Raw genomic sequence first — 7159 nt, 5'->3', positions numbered from 1 at the left:
TTTGGAGCTGAGACAGAAGGAAGGACCATCCAGAGACTGCTCGACCAGGGGATCCATCCCATAAACAGCCACCAAATGCATACACTATTGCATATGCTAGCAAGATTTTGCTCACAGGACCCTGATAATAGCTGACTCTTGTGAGGCTATGACAGTGCCTGGCAAATACAGAAGTGGATGCTTACAGTCATCTATTGGATGAAACACAGGGCCCCCAATGGAGAAGCTGAAGAAAGTACCCAAGGTGCTGAAGGGGTCTGCATCCCTATAGGAGGAACAAGAATATGAACTAACCAGTATCCCCAGAGCTCGTGTCTCTAGTTGCATATGTAGCAGAAGATGGTAGTGGAGGAGATGCCCTTGGTCTTTTGAAGATTATATGCCCCAGTAGAGGGGAATGCCAGGGCCAGGAAGCAGGAGTGAGTGGGTTAGGGAGCAGGACAGGGGGAGGGTATAGGGGACTTTCAGGGTAGCATTTGAAATGTAAATGAAGAAAATATCTAATTAAAAAGAAAAGAAAAGAAAAATGTTTTCCTGCCCTTAACTCTGAGGTAACATCTGTCTTTCATGGCTAGGTAGTTTTAGTGTGTGCCCTGTTAGCCAGTATCTATCTATTGGGAAATTGAGTTCATTGATATTGAGATATATTAATAACAAATGATTGTGAATTTCTGATATTTTGTTTTCAGGTTGGTGTTGATATTGTTTGTTTGTGTGTGTGTGTGTGTATGTGTGTGTGTGTGTGTGTGTGTGTGTGTGTGTGTGTGTGTGCGGTATGTTTTGTTTGTGGGCTTGTGCATGTGTATGTGCATGTGTGTGTCTGTGTGTGTATATACTTCACTTCTTTAGCTTTTCCTTTTGTGAGTTTATGTATTTTCTATGTTTTTATGAGTGTAGTTAGCCTCCTTGGGATGGAGTTTTCCTTGCAGTACTTTTGTAGCATTGGATTTATTAATAGATATTTAAATTTGATTTCATGAGCCGGCATGTTGGCACACACCTTTAGTCCCAGCACTCTGGAGGCAGAGGCAGGCAGATTTCTGAGTTCGAGGCCAGCCTGGACTACAAAGTGAGTTCCAGGACAGCCAGGGCTATACAGGGAAACCCTGTCTTGAAAAACCGAAAGAAAGAAGGAAAGAAAGAGAGAGAGAGAGAGAGAGAGAGAGAGAGAGAGAGAGAGAGAGGGAGGGAGGGAGGGAGGGAGGAAGGAAGGAAGGAAGGAAGGAAGGAAGGAAGGAAGGAAGGAAGGAAGGAAGGAAAATAAATTTGATTTCTTATGGAATATTTTGTTTTGTTAATCTATGGTGATCAAAAGTCTTGCTGGGTTTAGTAGTCTGGGCTGCCATCTGTGGTCTACAAATCCAGGTCCTTCTGGCTTTTCATGTCTCCTTTGAGAAATTGGGTATAATTCTAATAATTCTGCCTTTATGTGGCTGTTTTCCTTTGTAGTTATTAAAATTCTTTCTTTGTTGTGTATATTTAGTGTTTTTCTTATTATGTGGTGTGGAAAACTTGCTTTCTGATCCAAACTAGTTCGTGTTCTGTAAGCTTCTTGAACATTTGTATGTTTACTTAAGGTTAAGAAAATTTTCTTCAATGATTTTGCTAATTTTTTTTTAATTTGGCCTTTGAACTGGGATTATTTTTCTTCTTCTATTCCTATTATTCTTAGGTTTGATATTTTCATAGTGTCTTAGATTTCCTCCATGTTTTGTATCAGGAATTTTAAAAACTGAACATTTTTGACTGATGTATCAATTTCTTTTATTGTATCTGCCATGACAAAGTATAACTCTTCCATATAGTATTCTGTTGGTGATATTCTATCTGTATTTCCTATTAACATACCTAGATTTTCCATCTCTGTCATTTCCTCAGTTTATATTTTTTCTGTTTATGTTTTCTGTTTGTTTACAGATTTTACAACATTTTCACTGTCTTAAATTCTTTTATTATGGGAACATATTTTATGTATTTTAATTAACTTTTATTTATTTCCATCTCAGATCTTATCCCACCCTCCCAGTCCTCCCTTCCCAAAGTTCTTCACATTATTCCCCCTTCCCTTCTTCTGTGAGATGGTGCCCACTTCTGCAGCATTCCTCTTTTCTGGGGCATCAAGTCTAAAGAATTAAGCACATACTCACCCATTGGAACTAGACAAGACAGTCAGTCCTCTTCTTCATATGTACCAGGGGTCTCTCACCAGACCGTGTATGCCCTTTGGTTGGTGGCTTAGTCTCTGGGAGCTCACAGGAGTCCAGGTTAGTTGATAGTGTTAATCTTCCTATGGTATTGCCATCCCCTTCAGTTCTTTCAATTCTTACCCTAACTCTTCCATAGAGAATCACAACCTTTGTCTAATGGTTGGCTGGGAGTATCTGCATCTGCCTCAATTAGCTACTGGTTAAGACTCTCAGAGGACAGCCATGCTAGACTCCTGTCTGCAAGCACAATGCATCAGTAATAGGGTCAGTGTTTGGTACCCAAGTACAGGATGGATCTCAAGTTGTGCCACAAATTGTTTGCTATTCCTTCTGTCTCTGTTCCATTTTTGTCCCTGTATTTCTTCCAGACAGGAACAACTTTGGGTCAAAAAATTTGAAGTTGTGTTGGTTTCCCCTTCTTTCAACTGGAGTTTGTACTCTGCAATATCTTTCTCCTCACTCTTAGGTATTTCAGTTAAAGTCACCCACATTGAGTCATGAGAGCCTTCCACATCTTGAGTTTCTAGGACTTTCTAGAATTTCCCTCCATCTCCTACCCCTGGAAGCTCTTATATCCATTCATGCTAATGGCTCTCTGGACTTCTCTCTTGTCTCCTGCCCTCTTTGGCCCTTCCTTCTCCCCTGTCCTACACAGGATTTTCCTTCCATTTTCCTCTTGTGATTATTTGCCCCCCAACCCCAAGTGGGACTGAAGCATCCTCAGTTGGGTGTTCCTTCTTATATAACTTCTTTGGGTTTGTGGAGTGAATCATGGGTATTCTGTACTTTTTGATTAACATTCACTTATCAGTAAGTACATAGCATGCATGTACTCTGGGATCAGGATTATATCACTCAGGATAATATTTTCTAGTAACATCCATTTGCCTGAAAAATTCATGATGTTCTCATTTTTAATAGCTGAATAGAATCCCACTGTGTAAATGAAGCATATTTTCTGTAGCCATTCTTCAGTTGAGGGACATCTGAATTGCTTTTAGTTCTGGGCTATTATGAATACGGCTGCTATGAGCAGAGTGGACCACTTGTTCTTTAGGGATGGTGGAGCATCTTTATGATATATGCCAAGGAATTGTATAGCTGCGTCTTCAGGTAGTTCTATGTCCAATCCTCTAAGCAACCTCCAAATTGATTTCCAGAGTGTTTGTACCAATTTGCAATACCATCTGCAATGGAGGAATGTTCTCCTTTCTCCAGAATGTGCTATCACTTCAATTTTTGATCATACCCATGCTGATTGGCGTAAGATGGAATCTCAGGGTTGTTTTGATTTATATTTCCCTGATAACTAAGGATGTTAAACATTTTTTTTATTACTTAGAATTTTTTTTGCAATCCCATCAGCACCCTACAGTTATTCTTCCCATTCTTCCTAAACCCTGTCTCCAAGAGGTTGCCTTCACCACCAGGCCTCCCCACTCCCAGGGGCCTCAGATCTCTGGATGGTTAGGCATATCTTCTCCCACTGAGGCCATAGTAGGCACTCCTCTGCTGAATATGTCAGGGGCCTCTGACAAGACTTGGTATGCTTGCCTGGTTGTTAGCTCACTGTCTGAGAGATCTCAGGGGTTCAGTTTAGTTGAGACTGCTGGTCTTCCTATGGGGTCTACCTCCTCCTTAGCTCCTTCCAGCCTTTCCCTAATTCAAGTACAGGGGTCCCAGATTTCAGTCCAATTGTTGAGAATAAGTATCTGCATCTGTCTTAGTCACCTGTTTGTCAGGCCTCTCAGAGGATTGCCATACGAGGCTTCTGCCTGTAAGATCACAATATCATTAGTAGTAGTGTCAAGCCATACAGCCTTCCCTTGAGATGGATCCAAAGTTGAGTCAGTCAGTGGACTACCTTTCCCTCAGTCTCTCCTCCATTTTTGTCCCTATAGTTCTTTTAGACAGGGTCAGAGCTTTAATGGTGTGATGGCAACCCCATCCCTCCACTTGATGTTGTGTCTTTCTACTGGAGGTAGACTCTGTTAATAATCTCTCCCCACTGTTGGGCATTTCACCTAAGTTCCCTTCTTTTGAGTCCTGAGAGTCTCTCACTCCCCAGTTCTCTGGTACTTTGTAGAGGGTCCCATCAGTTCCCACTCATGTGAGGCTGCATATGTGCATTCATTCTGCTGGCCCTCAGTGCTTCTCTCTTGTCTGCCACCTCCACACATACATAATCATGTTTCCCTATGCCCCTCCTCCTCCCCTCTCTCCCACTGATTCCTTCTTCCTTCTTCCTTCTGCCTCTCATGGTTGTTTTCTTCTCCCTCCTAAGTAGGATTTAAACATCCTCAGTTGGGCTATTCTGAATGTTAACCTTCTTGAGTTCTGTGGGTTGTATCCTAGGTATTCTGTACTTTTGGCTAATAGGCACTTATTAGTAAGCCTGTATCATGCATGTCATTCTCTGTCTGAGTTACTCAGGATGATATTTTCTAGTTTCATCCATTTGCCTGCAAAACTCATGATGACTGTTTGCTTGGAAAACTTTTTCCCAGCGCTCTGCTCACAGGTAGTGCCTGTCTTTGTTGCTGAGTTTCTTGTATGCAGCAAAATGCTGGATCCTATTTATGTATCCAGTCTGTTACCTTGTATCTTTTTATTGAGGAGTTTTGATGTTGAGAGATAATTAAGAAAAATAATTGTTAGTTCCTGCTAATTTTGTTGTTGGAGGTGATGATATGTGTTTTTGATTCTCTTGAGTTTGTTGTGAAATGTATAATTTCTTGTGGGTTTTTTTTTGGGGGGGGGATGTAGTTTACCCCCTTGTGTTATATTTTTCATTCTAGTATCCTCTGTATGGCTGAGTTAGAAGAAATATATTTCTTAAATTTGATTCTGTTGTAAATGTGTTTTTTGTTTTGCTTGTTTGTTTACAGTTTTATTTACTTCCTTCATGTTCTGTCCCCCCTTCCCTTGGCTTTCTTAATAAAAACTTCCCCCTATTTTTTATTTTTGTTTTCTTGAATCTCTTTAAGTAATTTGTTCAATTCATCTTTAAGGGCCTCCATCATATAACATTGTTTTTGTTTGTTTATTTGTTTGGTTTTTTTTGTTTTTTGAGACAGGGTTTCGCTATATAGCCCTGGCTGTCCTGGAACTTACTCTGTAGACCAGGCTGGCCTCGAACTCAGAAATCCGCCTGCCTCTGCCTCCCAAGTGCTGGGATTAAAGGCATGCGTGCACCACCACGCCTGGCCTATAATATTGGTTTTCATGTTTGAGTGTGTGTGTGTGTGTGTGTTTCTGTGTTTCAGCTGTGTTAGAATATGAAGGGCTTGACCTAGTAGGATAGCTGAGTTTTGGTTGTACTGTATTGTCCTGGCTGTTGTTGACTGTGTTCTTTCACTGATCTGTATGCAAGTGGGTTTGTGATAATTTAGGTTTAGTTTCCTAATTTCTGAGTAAATCTTAATTAGATGGATGTATTTTCCCTTGGTTTCTGTTTCCATTCAGGTCTTCTTGCCAAAGTCGTCTGTGCTTCTGGTCATCAAATAGTTCTTATTTGTTAGGGTGTTTCTGCTGATGTTTTGCAGGACTGTATTACCTCTGAGGTTTGGGGTAGAGGCATGGCCTTTCTGGTCTGAATTGTGCAACATCACTTGGCCTGTGTGGTTTAGGGTATTGTTGTAGTCTCTGGTAAAGCAGGGTATTTCTGATATTCTTGGTACTAGTGTTGCCTCTGGGTTTCCAGGTACAAGCATGACTTCTGATGGAGCAGAGGGCTGCTTGGTTCCAGGTATCTAACTGGCCTTTGATAACAGAATTGTGGGCTAGAATATTGGCAATGGGAGGGAGTGCTGTTGGGGATCTGGGAGGTATCTGGGAATTCATTTGATATCTGTGAGTGGGGTTGTTGGCTTCTAACCTTAGGTAGAGCAGTGTGTTTCTAAAGAAGTTACTTCAATCAATTCTGCCTGGATATGTGGTTGTAAAATGGTGACTTAAAAGCATTGGTGTTTTAAGATATTTAAAATACAATCGAAGATTAACAACTTTTTGAAAATTTGAAATCTTATTTTGTCATGATATTAACTTTTAGCAGCCTGATTTTTTTTAAATGATAAAGAGAAAGGGAATATATCTAGGTAGAAGAGGCAAAGGGGAGGACCTGGGAAGAGTACACAGAGAAGAAACTATAATCTGAACATAGTATATGAAAAAAAAGTCTATTTTCAATAAAAGGAGATAATGTGAAAAAAGGCAAAAGCAAAAAGAGAAAAGAAAAAACTCATTTTCTAATATGGTTTAGGTAGGGCTTTAGGGATTTTTATTAAATGATAATGATATAAAACAAATTAAAGGAATAGAAATAGAACTTTTGGGGTAGTATGGAACAATCATATTTAAATTACTTAAAGAATGTTTTAACCATTTAAAGATTACATGCTTAAGACAAACTCCTGTATTTTCTTTAAAAATTATAATTTATTAATAAATTCTTGTCATGTCTATATGTGTGTGTGCATGCATGCATGCACATGCACAAATGCATGATGAGCTCTGTGTACGATTGTTGGCACTATGCACCTATGCACGTAGAATTCAGAAGATGACTTGTGAGTGTCTGGTTTTTCTTACCATATGTGTTTCTGTGATGGAACTCAGGTTGTTAGGCATGGTAGCAAGTGTCTGTATCTGCTGAGCCATCCTGTTGGCCCAGAAAATGTTTCTCTGATTCTAAGCTAAAAAGTTTGACATAATTATTACTGAAGTTGTCATTCAATCAATATATGTAGACAGATATAATAGATAAATATGACTGTTAAGGTATACAGTAAAAACAACTCTGACGTTTCAGTAAAAAAAAAAATGACATTTATTGTATATACATTGGTTTCATTTTTTTATTCCCAAAATTGTCTTTCCTTTTGCTAACTAGTTATTATGAAGACTGACATAGAAATCTGGAATCAGATAGGAATGGGTAACTTCTTAAATCG

At 39.6% G+C, this 7159-nt stretch overlaps 1 protein-coding gene across 6 annotated transcripts in view; it reads left to right on the top strand.

Annotated features, from left to right (window-relative positions):
• The window catches only part of Grik2 (glutamate ionotropic receptor kainate type subunit 2), a 740066-nt gene that overhangs the window by 563260 nt on the left and 169647 nt on the right, over positions 1-7159 (top strand). The window lies entirely within an intron of this gene.

This window comes from Mus pahari, chromosome 9 (assembly GCF_900095145.1).
Source record: "Mus pahari chromosome 9, PAHARI_EIJ_v1.1, whole genome shotgun sequence".
NCBI lineage: Eukaryota > Metazoa > Chordata > Mammalia > Rodentia > Muridae > Mus > Mus pahari.
Note: the sequence above shows the minus strand (reverse complement) of the source record. Positions and strands in the feature narration are given on the sequence as shown.